The 14,661-nt window shown below is 47.0% G+C and overlaps 1 protein-coding gene and 1 non-coding gene across 2 annotated transcripts in view; both read right to left on the bottom strand.

Moving 5' to 3' along the window:
- ARID3C (AT-rich interaction domain 3C) overlaps window positions 1–14,661 on the bottom strand; it is a 107,966-nt gene that overhangs the window by 76,973 nt on the left and 16,332 nt on the right. The window lies entirely within an intron of this gene.
- Window positions 13,053–13,130, bottom strand: TRNAK-UUU (transfer RNA lysine (anticodon UUU)). The gene has a single exon. It is a non-coding gene; the product is annotated as a tRNA-Lys (tRNA).

Raw genomic sequence — 14,661 nt, 5'->3', positions numbered from 1 at the left:
TCACCTGCAGGAGGAAGGACAGCAAGGGGGGAGCCAGTCTACCTTCTCTAGGGAGGGAGCCACCACCGAGAAGGCCCTCCCCCACGTCCCCACCAAGCTGAGTGAAACCCCTGGCCCACCTAGCTCCCTCCATACTGCCGACACTGGCTGGCAGTTGTTTTGCAGGGTTTCGGACACAAGGCTCTCCCAGTCATACGTGGAGATTTTTGCACTTCAAGCAGGGTAAAGGGAAAGGGACCCCTGACCATTAGGTCCCGTCGTGGCTGACTCTGGGATTGCAGCCGCTCATCTCGCTTTATTGGCTGAGGGAGCCGGCGTACAGCTTCTGGGTCATGTGGCCAGCATGACTAAGCCACTTCTGGTGAACCAGACCAGCGCACGGAAACGCCGTTTACCTTCCCGCCAGAGCGGTACCTATTTATCTACTTGCACTTTGACGTGCTTTCGAACTGCCAGGTTGGCAGGAGCAGGGACCGAGCAACGGGAGCTCACCCCATCGCGGGGATTTGAACCGGCGACCTTCTGATCAGCAAGCCCTAGGCTCTGTGGTTTAACCCACAGCGCCACCCGCGTCCCCTTCGAGCAGGGGCTCTTCCCCAAATCTATAACCCTTCTCCTTAGCCTGCTGTGGGGCTCAAGTTGCCCAAGTCCTCCTCAAACCTTCAGGGTCCAGGACTTCCGTCCTCCAAGCTTCTAACAAGATGCTAACGAGGTTTATTGTCCTAGTCTGTCCCAGAAGAGGCACTCGAGCGAAGTGACCTGCTGCGATGCTGGGGGGGGGGGGGAGGAGGCGAGGAAACACCTCTCCCCAGAGCCTCTTCTCCCTCGCAGCCATAAATCCAGCAGCCAAAGCATCCGCCTCCCTTCCGACAACAAGCTTCTAGGGTTTCCTTCCTGTGTGATCACAGCATATGTTACCTTCCTCTCCCCCCCCCCTTTCCAAGGGCATGACTGACGGGGTGCAGCTGGGGGCTCCCCTGTGCGATGCCAAAAAAAAAAAAAAAAACCACGCTCAGGTTTTATCCCTTGGAGGGCAGCATGATGAGCGCAGCGAAATTTGCTGAGAAGGCTAGGCAAAATATGGTTGGCCGGGTGGGAAAATGGGGCGATCAGGTACGGGAAAAGCGTCTCGCCATTTCAGGCTAACTGAATGGTTCAGGAAAGGGCGAGCAAAATGATAGAGGGGATGGAGCGAATCGCCTAGCAGGGAAAGTGGCAGCAGTGGGGGGCTTTTCAGCTTAGAGAAAGGTCAAGGAAGAGATACATAGATCAGGGTTCAGCAAACTTTTTCAGCCGGGGGCCGGTCCACCGTCCCTCAGACCATGAGGGGGGCCAGACTATATTTTGGGGAAAAAATAAAAATGAACGAATTCCTATGCCCCACAAATAACCCAGAGATGCATTTTAAATAAAAGCACACATTCTACTTATGTAGAATTACTCAAGGCAATAAACAACTATTTTACTTTTAAAAGACAACTGAAGGCGGCCCTGTTTAGGGAAGTTTTTAATGTCTAGCGCTGTATTGTTTTTAATATAGCCTAAACGGCTTCGGTCCTGTATACCTGAAGGAGCGTCTCCACCCCCATCGTTCTACCCGGACACTGAGGTCCAGCTCTGAGGAGGCCCTCAGAGCTGGACCTCAGTGTCCGGGTAGAACGATGGGGGTGGAGACGCTCCTTCTGGCGGTTCCCTCACTGCAAGAAGCCAAGTTACAGGGAACCAGACAGAGGGCCTTCTCAGTAGTGGCACCCGCCCTGTGGAACGCCCTCCCACCAGATGTCAAAGAGAAAAAGAACTACCAGACTTTTAGAAGACATCTAAAGGCAGCCCTGTTCAGGGAAGCTTTTAATGTTTGATGTATTAGAGTATTTTAATATTATTATTTTTTGGAAGCCGCCCAGAGTGGCTGGGGAAGCCTAGCCAGATGGGCGGGGTACAAATAATAAATTATTATTATTATTATTATTATTAAAATAAAATGAAAAAATAATGAAAAAAGTATGTCTGGCATGGAGAAAATGGATGGAGAAACGTTGGGATTTTTCCACCCAAACTCATGTGTTGGAGTACGGTGGACGCTTGGGTTGCGAACATGATCCGTGCGGTATGCACGTTCGCAACCCGCAGTGTTCGCAACCCGCGTCTGCGCACGTGTGGGTTGCAATTCGGCACTTCTGCGCATGCGCAAAGCGTGATTTAGCGCTTCTGCGCATGCGCGACCACCGAAACCTGGAAGTAACCCGTTCCGGTACTTCTGGGCTTTGGTGCGTCCGCAACCCGAAAAAATGCAACCTGAAGCATCTGTAACCCGAAGTATGACTGTATTTGAGGAAGATAAAAGAAAGGACTTCTTCACACAACACAGGGTTAAACTAGGACACTCCCTCCCCCAGGAGGCAGGGGTGGTTTTAAAAGAGGATTGGACATATTCAGGGAAGAAGAGACTGTTACCAGCCAGGATGGCTATGTCCTCTCTGTCTCCAAACTCAGAGGCAGAAATACAGTCATACCTCAGGTTAAATATGCTTCAAGTTGAGCACATTCGAGTTGCGCTCCTTGGCAACCCGGAAGTAACGGAGCACGTTACTTCCGGGTTTCGCTGCTTGCGCATTTGCAGACACTCAAAATGATGTCACACGCATGCGCAGAAGCGGCGAAAAGCGACGGGCGTGTGCGCAGACGTGCCGTCACTAGTTATGTTTACCTCTAGATGCGAACGGGGCTTCGGAACGGATCCCGTTCATATCTAGAGGTACCACTGTACTTCTGAATCCCAGTTTCTGGAAACCATAGGAAGAGAGAGTCGCTCTTGCTGGCCACGGTGAGAGCAGGATTGCTGGACCAGAAGGGCCCCTGGCCTGATCCTGCAGGCTCTGCTTCTGTTCTAACTTGCACGCATCCAGTAGAAACGTTTAAATCACAGTCTTAGCAGCATGCAAACAGGGGCAATTTCCTTATCACAAAAGTCAAATGGCAGAGGGAGGAGCGGGTTTGTTGCACAAGAGCACTAAATCCACTTTAATTGTGCAAGCCGAGTTTGTCTGGTGTGCAGCTGAATCGCACTTGCAACAGATGCAGCCCAGCAGGGTGTGCAACTTTTCTCCTCTGTTTTAAGTTTTAATCTGTAAATAAGTACACACACACAAACACACACACGACTCCAGTGATTTCCTGCACATCTTTCATCAACTTTCCTCCATGAAAACTGACCCACGGTAATGAAGCCGTGTGTCCTCCATGTGGTCTAGAAACATGCCCGGCCATGATTTGAAAACAGTCAACTTCAAAATGCATTCTTCTTTCCAAAAAGGACTTTCTTTGCAGAGTTCAATGTCCCAAGTTGAATCTGCCCCTGTCTGCCATACCAAAATGGAATTTAAGGATAGAACACGCCCATTAGACTCGATGTTCTTCAAACCAAACGCCAGTTAAAGGCAGTCTGTGCCTTTTCATCAGAGCAGATAGGATTAGCAGGTCAATTGCCAAACCCAAAGCACAATCTCTTCCTCTGCACTCAGCCCCCTGAGTTCAATGGGGCTTCATCCCAGGTAAAAAGGTAAAAAGGTACCCCTGCCCATACGGGCCAGTCTTGCCAGACTCTAGGGTTGTGCGCCCATCTCACTTAAGAGGCCGGGGGCCAGCGCTGTCCGGAGACACTTCCGGGTCACGTGGCCAGCGTGACGAAGTTGCTCTGGCGAGCCAACACCAGCGCAGCACACGGAAACGCCGTTTACCTTCCCGCTATAAAGCGGTTCCTATTTATCTACTTGCACTTAAGGGTGCTTTCGAACTGCTAGGTGGGCAGGAGCTGGGACCGAACGACGGGAGCTCACCCCGCCGTGGGGATTCGAACCGCCGACCTTTCGATCGGCAAGCCCTAGGCGCTGAGGTTTTACCCACAGTGCCACCCGCATCCCTTCATCCCAGGTATGCAAACCAAATATACCGAAAGCAGGTGTGCATGAATGTAGCCGGAAAGGCCCAGTCAGGATCAGGACCACACCATACAAAGTAAACCCAAAGAGTTTGCATTGAATTGTATTATTTACTTGATGAATTTGATTAATACTGCATTTTTATATATCATTATAGGAATATTACCAATGGAAATAAATATATATATATCAGACCATTGTTTATGTACGCAATTACGGCAGCCAGAATAATAGTGGCAAGAAATTGGAAGAATGAAATCTTAACCAATGATTACAGAGTGGAAAATTCTTATGATAGAATACCTGCAGCTAGCAAAATTGACTGGAAAAATTAGAGGAGTGTCAAACCGGAAGGTATATAGGGAATGGAAAATATTTAAAGAATACTTAAAAATGTACTGTACGAGCAATAAGATATTTGCAGAAATAGAGTGATACTGGTAACCAAGAATTACATAAAATGTAATAGTGGATTATATATATATATATAATCATGGAAGCCATGGAAGAGAATAATCATGGAAGCCATCGAGATAGAGAAACACCCTCACAACAAGCGTGACGACACATCCCGCTTGCCAGACATCTGGAAATTAGCCCTCCCCACAAAAACTGACACCAGATCCAGAGGCACACAGAACGCCATCACCAATCAACCACACCAGACCCAAACCCAGACCCTCTCCACAGATAAATTACAGACACCATCCAGTAGCCAAACCATGATGGCACCTCCGGATGCTGCACCCCCCTGCAATCCCTACACAGATCTGGCTGGCACAGGCCACAAAACCACAGCTCGCCCCTATACACGAAGCCAAGCCAGAGCACAACTACAGCCATCTTCTCAGAAAAACTCTTCACAAAGTTCAAGAGGTCAAGACACAAAGGCTTTAGCAACTAATCCACACCTAATGACCCACCTAAGTGGTACTCAGGATATCACTCAAGAAATCACTCAAGATATCCCTCAAGCAACTAAGGAACAAAAGAAGAAAAGGCACACTAGCCTGGGAACTTCCTCTCGGCCCAGAACATTGGAGGCTATACACCACACCCCTCAACAGTATTTATAGGAACTCAAACACTGAGATCCTGCTCTGTTCCAGTAACAAGAAGCCGAAAGCACCAGCCTGAAGATGACGAGTGAGACCTCGTCGAAACGTCGCCTAGACACCCCAACTTTTACACGGGAAGACACCCGAGGACACCAAAACCTGCATACCTATACCCGTGAAAATCTACGAAAGCATATATATATATATATACACACACACACAAAACAAAATAATATGAATCTGTGCAAGGAATACAGATAATATACCGTAAGTAGTATAATGAGAATTATTGGAAGTTATATATTTTAATCTGTCATGCAAGTGTAATATATTGTATTTGTTTATGTTTCTTTCTTTATCTTTTCTTATTTCATCGTTTCTATTCATTTGTATCGTTTTCTGTTCTATATGTTATGTAACTCGTGTATATTTGTCTATGTGAAAATTAATAAAGATTTTCTTTTTAAAAAAGGAATCATAGAATTGTAGAGTTGGAAAAGACCCTGATGATCTAGTCCACCCCCCCTGCAATGCAGGAAAATGCTGTCGCATACGGGGAATCGAACCCACAACCTTGGGACTTATCAGCACCCCGCTCTAACCAACTGAACTACCCACCTGTCGTTAGTCATTACAATTAGCAGTTATCACGTTTGTTTGTTTTTAACGCTACTGTTGCTGTATTCTGAGCCACTTTGAGCTGAACGGTTGTTGTTGGGAAAGCAGGGTGCAAAGATTAAATAAAGATTTTTTAAAATCACCTTTCCGAAAAGCCGGTTTTTCTCCCAGGAGAGTCTTCTAGTGGTATCAATAGATATCACTCCTGTGGCAAAAAGCAGTTTTATGGTGGAAAGAGCTATTTTTATCAAGACATGGAGAAGGAAAGGTCTTCATTCCTCCTCTGCCCTTTCCACAAAGCTGGTCACTTAACTGTCTCTCTCAGCTGCTATTTGGTTTTTTTTTAAGTTTAAATGTTTTCTGCATTCCATGCCATAAAACCAAGTTTGGCCCTAAGCAAAAAAATGGATTACAGGGCAGGCAGACGTCCGAGACACACTAAGTGCGCACCAATTGCAAAAAGTAGACTTTAACTACCAGGATGGTTCCTTGCCCTGCTGGAACTTAAAAATAAGAAATTAGGATCCATTGGGAACAAAGTTCCCAACAGCTCAGGCTCGGTTCCCATAGAGGTGACAGACTTTTTTGTGGCAGGGTGAGATGGGATCTACGTAAATGTAGTGACTGCCACCAACACAGATGACTTTTTCAAGAGGACTACTAGATTGACAACAATTTGGGAATCCCACAGGAGCCCAAAGGGACGTGGCCAGGGTGGTTAAAAATCAATGATTAAAAAAAAAAATGGGATTTTTAAAAATTTAAATCAGTTTTTTTTAATTGGATTTTTCAAATAAAATGCTTTTGGAGTAATTTTTTTTTCTAAAGATAGTTTTCTATTTTCTATTTAAGTTTTCTATTTAAGTTACATTATATTATTATTATTATTATTATTATTATTATTATTATTAATAATAATAATAATAATAATATATAAGTTTTCTATTTAAGTTAAGGTCCAGATCCAAGGGCCTTCTGGCAGTTCCCTCGCTGCGAGAAGCCAAATTACAGGGAACCAGACAGAGAGCCTTCTTGGTGGTGGCACCCGCCCTGTGGAACGCCCTCCCACCAGATGTCAAAGAGATAAACAACTACCTGGCATTTATAAGTGATCTGAAGGAAGCCCTTTTCAGGGAAGTTTTTAATGTGTGACATTTTAGTGTATTTTTGGTCTTTGTTGGAAACCGCCCAGAGTGGCTGGGGAAACCCAGCCAGATGGGCAGGGTACAAATAATAAATTATGATGATGATGATGAAGGGCAGCTGTGAGGGCTGAGCAAGACAGCTCCTGCTTCCATCGAACCTTTCCCTTCCCACATCACCTTCCCCTCATTTCCTGCTGGGGGGGATGAAAGGGAGGCTCAGCTGAGGTCCCTGGCTTTCTGGGGGAGGGGGGAAATGGGGGGAAGGCTCTCTCACAAGCCTAGGCCATCCATCCCCTTGCACAGGGCTAGTTTCCCGAATTCATTCTCTCTCTCTCTCTCTCTCTTTCACAGTTTTGCCATCCATGAAATGGGTAGAATGCAATTCCCTGGGCAGAACATCGTTGCAGGGAAGTTTATGGCCCAATTCTCGCAAACAGCGAGCGGCTGAACCTGCACCTGGACTGAACACCCCTAATAATAATAATAATAATAATAACAACAACAACATATTATATTTATGTCTCTACTTTATAATATAATAATATATTATAAAGCAGAGACATCACCTTGCCAACAAAGGTCCGCATAGTTAAAGCCATGGTTTTCCCAGTAGTGATGTGTGGAAGTGAGAGCTGGACCATAAAGAAGGCTGATCGCCGAAGAATTGATGCTTTTGAATTATGGTGCTGGAGGAGACTCTTGAGAGTCCCACGGACTGCAAGAAGATCAAACCTCTCCATTCACTGGAAGGACAGATCCTGAAGCTGAGGCTCCAATACTTTGGCCACCTCAGAAGAAGAGAAGACTCCCTGGAAAAGACTCTGATGTTGGGAAAGATGGAGGGCACAAGGAGAAGGGGACGACAGAGATGGTTGGACAGTGTTCTTGAAGCTACCAGCATGAGTTTGACCAAACTGCGGGAGGGAGTGGAAGACAGGAGTGCCAGGTGTGCTCTGGTCCAGGGGGTCACGAAGAGGCAGACACGACTAAATGACTAAACAACAACAACAACAACACTTATTTATACCCCACCCATCTGGCTGGGTTTCCCCAGCCACTCTGGGTGGGCTTCCAACAGAAGGTTAAAACATTCAGATTGTGCCTGATGAGCACAATCAACAAGATTGAAGAAAAATTTCCAGTACATTTGGAACAAAACAAGAAACTTGTCAGTCAGGTAGAAGGGCTGTTGCCTTCTGGTCTGGCCTGGTAATTTCTTTTGAACATGAAGGAGCCTTTAGGTCAACTGATGCACCTTTCAGAATGACTTGTTTATTCATTACATTAATATCCACCTTTCCTCCACAGAGCTCCAGGTGCCATAACATGGTTTGGAATCGATGGCAGAGAAACTGCTTTTCTTATCTGTCTTTTAAAAGGTTCTTTTTAAAAATTCTATTTATTGCTTTTCAACAACGTTTGCATTTCTAGCTTCTTGCATCTTATCTGTGTTGTTTGAATCTGCGTGTTAAGGCGCCTTGAGTCTGGGAAACAGATGGCATATTACCGTATTTTTCCATGTATAAGACGCCCCCATGTATAAGACACCCCCTATTTTGGGTGACTCCAAATTAAGAAAACACCCCTCAGCACTACCTGTGTATAAGACGAGCCCCAATTTTAAACCATTTTTTTTGTTAAAAAACCTAGTCTTATACACGGAAAAATTCGGTAATAATCAATCAATCAATCAATAATATCAGTCAGTCAGTTTTATTGCACATAGCCAAAGGCTGCCGCAATGTACACAGAATCATTCAACAATTAAAAGAAAATATACTGGATTGATACAAAAGACTTAAAACATTTATATTATCAAGACATTGCCTACTCTAAACAGAGCTATAAAAGTACCTTAATATACAAATTAAGACATTAAACAATAAAATTTATAAGCTAAAATTATCATATGGCCACTAATACATTAAAAAATAATGTTAATTAATACAGTGTGCAGTTTGGTGATAAAGATAGAATATAGCTTGATGTAGACAGGGTCAAATAAATTCATCTCCTTTACAGTTGGCGGCTACCTTGGCTATATAATTTGCTCTAATTTTCCTAGTGGCACTTGCAGAGTGCTACACGCCAGGTCACATACTTATCTGTGTCTGTGAGGAGATATAAAATCATGTCAGAGGGCTTCTGGCCAGGGGACCTTGTCATTATAGGTGCTAAAAACCGTTCTCCTGCTTCATGATATAAGGGGCAGCGACAGATATAATGCATAAGGTCCTCTACTTCAGGACATCCCCTAATGCAAACACGTTCGTTTGTTGGTCTGCCTCTGTGTCTCCCATCTCTATAAGCAGAGCTTGTTCTATTTAATCGTAACTCTGTAAAAGCTTTCCGAAGTCGCAATAATATCAGAGTCTTATTTCTATACGCGACAACAGCGGCAATAATTTTGATTGCAAGCTATTGGAAAGAAGACAGCATCCCAACAAAAAGAGAATGGTTGGGGAAACTTTGCGAGTACCTGGAACTAGCAAAACTGACGGATATAATAAGGAGAAAATCCAAAACCATGGTTATGAAGCAATTAAAGCCCTAAACGGCCTCGGCCCAGTATATCTGAAGGAGCGTCTCCACCCCCATCGTTCTGCCCGGACACTGAGGTCCAGCGCCAAGGGCCTTCTGGCGGTTCCCTCATTGCGAGAAGCAAAGCTACAGGGAACCAGGCAGAGGGCCTTCTCAGTAGTGGCCCCCGCCCTGTGGAACACCCTCCCGTCAGATGCCAAAGAGAACAACAACTACCAGACTTTTAGAAGACATCTGAAGGCAGCCCTGTTTAGGGCTTTAGAGGTCAGCACCAACACTTTGAATTCTGTTCAGAAATGTACTGGGAGCCAATGTAGGTCTTTCAAGACCAGTGTTATGTGGTCTCGGCTGCCGCTCCCAGTCACCAGTCTGGATTAGTTGTAGTTTCTGGGTCACCTTCAAAGGTAGCCCCACGTAGAGCACATGGCAGTAGTCCAAGTGGGAGATAACTAGAACATGCATCACTCTGACAAGACAGTCCGTGGGCAGGGAGGGTTTCAGCCTGCGTACCACATGGAGCTAGTAGACAGCTGCCCTGGACACAGAATTGACCTGTGCCTCCATGGACAACTGTGAGTCCAGAATAACTCCCAGGCTGCACACCTGGTCCTTCAGGGGCACAGTTGCCCCATTCAGAACCAGGGAGTCCTCCACACCTGCCCACCTGCTGTCCCCCCAAAACAGTACTTCTGTCTTGTCAGGATTCAACCTCAATCCATTAGCCGCCATCCATCCTCCAACCACCTCCAGACACTCACACAGGACCGTCACCGCCTTCACTGGTTCTGATTTGAAAGAGAGAGGGAACTGGGTATCATCTGCATACTGGTGAACACCCAGCCCAAATCCCCTGATGATCTCTCCCAGCGGCTTCATATAGATGTTAAAAAGCATGGGGGAGAGGACAGAACCCTGAGGCACCCCACAAGTGAGGGCCTTTCTGAACACGGCGCAGGAGGAAGGAGCGGAACTACTGTATAACAGTGCCCCCACCTCCCAGCCCCTCAAGACCTGCACAGGCTCTTTTTAAATCAGCACAGGCACACCTCTTCCTCCCCCCCCCCCATTTTTCTTGCTCTAAAATATCAGGAGCCAAGGAGTCCTTGTGAAGCATGGAATGGCAGGCGGAACAGCAAAGTGTTAATTGTGCACTTCACAACCGAGGTGGATGCCCCAGGCCAGAGCATTAAACCGAGGGCCTGAAATTACATGGCTGCCCCACTGACCTGGCCCAAATGCCCTTCGAGGATGCCATGGGATGGTCCCAGCACCCCACCTCTGCCTCCAGCTGCGGCAAGCTCTCCCAAACAGGGAGGGGCTAAAGAAATTTGGGGCAGGGGTGTGGCAGGGAATGCTTCCTGCAGGGAGACTTCTTCCACCTGGAGGGGGCAGCTGCCCAGCCCTGGAATGCAGCCCCCACTCTTTCATTAAGAGCTGAGGAGATGGGTCAGCGCACCTGGTTTAAAGGAAAGGAAAAGAAGGGCCTCACCACTGCCTCTCTGCCTGTGTTTCCAACTCCCATGAGATCTTACAAGGCTGGGTGGAAGGGGCAAGGAAGCCTGAGGATGCATGCTTGCATATTGTGGGATTTGGGGGAGGGCATTATTGAGCAAGCAGAGGGTGGATAAGGGTCAGTGTTCAATATTCACCAGGCGCATTTTGCACATGGCTGTGGGCCACGTGCAACCAAGTAAAGATGGCTGGGGGACGTGGGTGGCGCTGTGGGTTAAACCACAGAGCCTAGGTTTGCCGATCAGAAGGTCGGTGGTTCGAATCCCCACGACGGGGTGAGCTCCCATTGCCTGGTCCCTGCTCCTGCCAACCTAGCAGTTCGAAAGCACGTCAAAGTGCAAGTAGATAAATATGTACCACTCCGGCAGGAAGAGCAAGACTCTCCTGGCTTCAGCAGAGAGGGAGAGCTGCGCAGCGCCCCTTCAGCGAAGCAGGAGGAGAAATGGAAGGGGCTCCGTTTCTCCTGCCGCTTCGCTGAAGGGGCGCTGAGCAGAGAGGGGGAGAATATTTTTTTTCTTGTTCTCCCCCTCTAAAACAAGGTGCGTCCTATGGTCGGGTGTGTCTTATAGAGCGAAAAATACGGTAGGCAGGTTGGCTGAACCCTTCAGTTCTGTTCTGGCCTGTGAATAAACAAGAGCTGTTTGAAGAATCGCTGTGTTGTCTGATATGTTCACCTACAACTTAACAATTGATGCAGCAAGAAATAAAACACAAGTTTCTGACACGCATACCACACCGGGTGAATCAGAGAGCTGGTCCTTTGCAGCGTACGAGGAGATTTGGACATTTGCACACAAACCACCCTCCATTCCTGAAATCAAACGCAATCCAGGGCCCGCCTGCCAGTCCAGTCCATTCTCCGAACTCCTTGCTCTGTAATTATAAGCTTTCATCCACAAATAGCCACAGGCCAAAAGCAGTGAAGGGGGTGGGGGCTGGTTGAGCAGCAAGGTTGGAGGCTGGGAATGCCCCCTCCCCTTGCATGCTTCACACATGATAGGTACCTGCTGAGGTAATCCAGTTCTTGTTTGGCCAGTTATCAAGCCCCAAATCTGGGCAAACTAGCCGGTCCTTGCGCAAGACGCAAACAGAAAGGTCAGCAACGTGGCGCTTGAACACCTCCAACCCGTTTGGGGAAGGATATTTGGACGTAAAACAATGGTTCGGAGGCACAACCAAACATATGCCCTGCACATGCAAAAAAACCACACAGCTCTGTAGTCATTTTGCAAGTCCTGTCCCTCCAGATTTTCAAAGTTTTCATTTTTTTAAAAAAATTATTTAAATTTTATTAACATATAAAACACATACATATACGTTTACACAATACACAACACACTATCTTATTTTCATAACATAAAACATACCTACATTATATAATATCTACCTATACTGTACATATCAACACACCTACACACCTACCCCACACCAAGTGACTTGACTTCCAGCCGTTCTTGCTACGCTACTTTATTTTTCCAGCTAGCTTAAATGCATTTCATTATTTCTTTAATCTCTTCTTCTATGTCAACTTTACTCTCCTTTCACTCTCGTCATTTTCTGGATTGACTCAGTATCTGTCAGAAATTCTGCTTTTTCCATATAAATGTTGATGTATTCCTTAAAGGTAAAGGTAAAGGGACCTCTGACCATTGGGTCCAGTCGTGACCGACTCTGGGGTTGCGGCGCTCATCTCACTTTATTGGCCGAGGGAGCCGGCGTACAGCTTCCGGGTCATGTGAATAAGGAGTGGGCTATATTTAAGGACATGGGTCCTTAAGGGATGTGGGTGGCGCTTGGGTTAAACCACAGAGCCTAGGACTTGCCGATCAGAGGGTCAGCAGTTCGAATCCCTGCGACAGGGGGAGCTCCCGTTGCTCGGTCCCTGCTACTGCCAACCTAGCAGTTCGAAAGCACACCAGTGCAAGTAGATAAATAGGTACCGCTCCGGCGGGAAGGTAAATGGCTTTTCTGTGCGCTGCTCTGGTTCGCCAGAAGCGACTTAGTCATGCTGGCCACATGACCTGGAAGCTGTACACCAGCTCCCTCAGCCAATATAGCGAGATGAGCACCGCAACCCTAGAGTCGGCCACGACTGGACCTAATGGTCAGGGGGGTCCCTTTTCATTTTAACTGGTTGGTGGCAGCAGGGAAGCGAGCACAGTGGTGGCACAGGGATCAATAGACCATTAAATATCCGGGGACCCCGTGTGATCGCCACACCCTGCAATGCAGGAATCTTTTGCCCAACGCGGAGTTCGAACCCACAGCCCTGAGATTAAAAGACTCATGCTCTACCGACTGAGCTATCCCAAGGGGGCCCAATGAGGGTTCGCCCCCGTTCACCCCACCCTGTGCAGCAATAAGGCTGGAAGACTGTCTCCCACGGGAAACTTTTCCATGCCTCGTTGAAGATTTGCAGGAGGGGTGAAGCTACAGAGGGAAGGGTTAACTCTATGAAGCAAGAATGTTCATCTTCCTCTGTTTTAAAAAGCGGGGGGGGGGGGAGGCTAGAAGACAAAGAGTGGAAGTGAAAAGGCTATACGGCTCATTCAACCACTGGAGGCTGAAACCACAATATTTTATGCCCGTTTTACGCTGAATTCCATATGGGGCATGGCATGTTGCATCCTGATATTCTAAATTTCTTCCCAATAAAAACAAGTTCCTAGTTCCTGTGGCTGAAAAGGCTCGAAAAGGAAGGTCCAAGGGCTAGAGCATGGTGCTGAAATGCCAAGGTTGCAGGTTCGAGCCCCGTAAGGAACAGCTGCCTATTGCTGCATTGCAGAGGGTTGGGCTGGATGACCTCAGGGTCCCTGCCAACTCTGCGATTCTATTCTTGCAAGCTGTCATTTACAATGACCTCAAGGGGTGTGTAACGCCTTACGCAGCATGGTGGAGAAGCAGAACAAATATATGCAAATAATATGCATATCCTGCTTAAGACAGGCTGCAGAAATTAGCTCTCTCTTTTTGCAGAAAGAAGCTGCGCCTCTCAGAATTATTTTAATTTAATTAACAGACGGTGTGGCTTTAATAATAAATAATATTTTTTTATTTATACCCGGCTCTTCCCAGTTCAGAAAACCGGGCTCAGGGTGGCTGACAACAAATTTAAAACAATTAATGCAACAAAAAACAGCATAAAATACAGTATAAAACATGAGTAACAATAAATTCACAATTTAAAAAATCAATTTAGGGGGGAAATCCATCCAATAAACATTAGATGATCACCAGGGCTAGCTGGCTAAATTAGTCCTATTTGGGCCAGCGAGGAGACCAGGGGAGAATTAGCTGTGGGATCCCAGAGCAGGTTATCTTCATAAAAAGGAGAGAAGGAGGGAAGGAAGAGGAATAAAAGATCAGGCTGAATTCAAATTGAAAGCCAGGCGGAATAGCTCTGTCTTACAAGCCCGACAGAAGGAGGTTAAATCCTGCAGGGCCCTGGTCTCATGGGACAGAGCATTCCACCAGGTCGGAGCCATCACTGAAAAGGCCCTGGCCCTGGTGGAGGATAGTCTGACTTCCTTAGGGCCCGGGACCTCTAAACTATGATTATTCAAGGACCTTAAGGTCCTCTGCAGGGCATACCAGGAGAGGCGGTCCTGTAAATACGAGGGCTTTGAGCCACAAAGGGCTTTAAAGGTCAAGATCAGCACCTTAAACCTGACCCGATACTCCACCAGGAGCCAGTGCAACTGGAAAAGCACTGGGTGAATATGCTCCCATGGCAGAGACCCCGTGAGGAGCCTCACTGCAGCATTCTGCACCCGCTGGAGTTTCTGGGTCAGCTTCAAGGGCAGCCCCGCGTAGAGCGAATTACAGTAGTCAAGCCTGGAGGTGACCGTC

Source organism: Podarcis muralis, chromosome 11, assembly GCF_964188315.1.
Source record: "Podarcis muralis chromosome 11, rPodMur119.hap1.1, whole genome shotgun sequence".
NCBI classification, from domain to species: domain Eukaryota; kingdom Metazoa; phylum Chordata; class Lepidosauria; order Squamata; family Lacertidae; genus Podarcis; species Podarcis muralis.
This window is presented reverse-complemented; position numbering and strand designations above follow the sequence as displayed.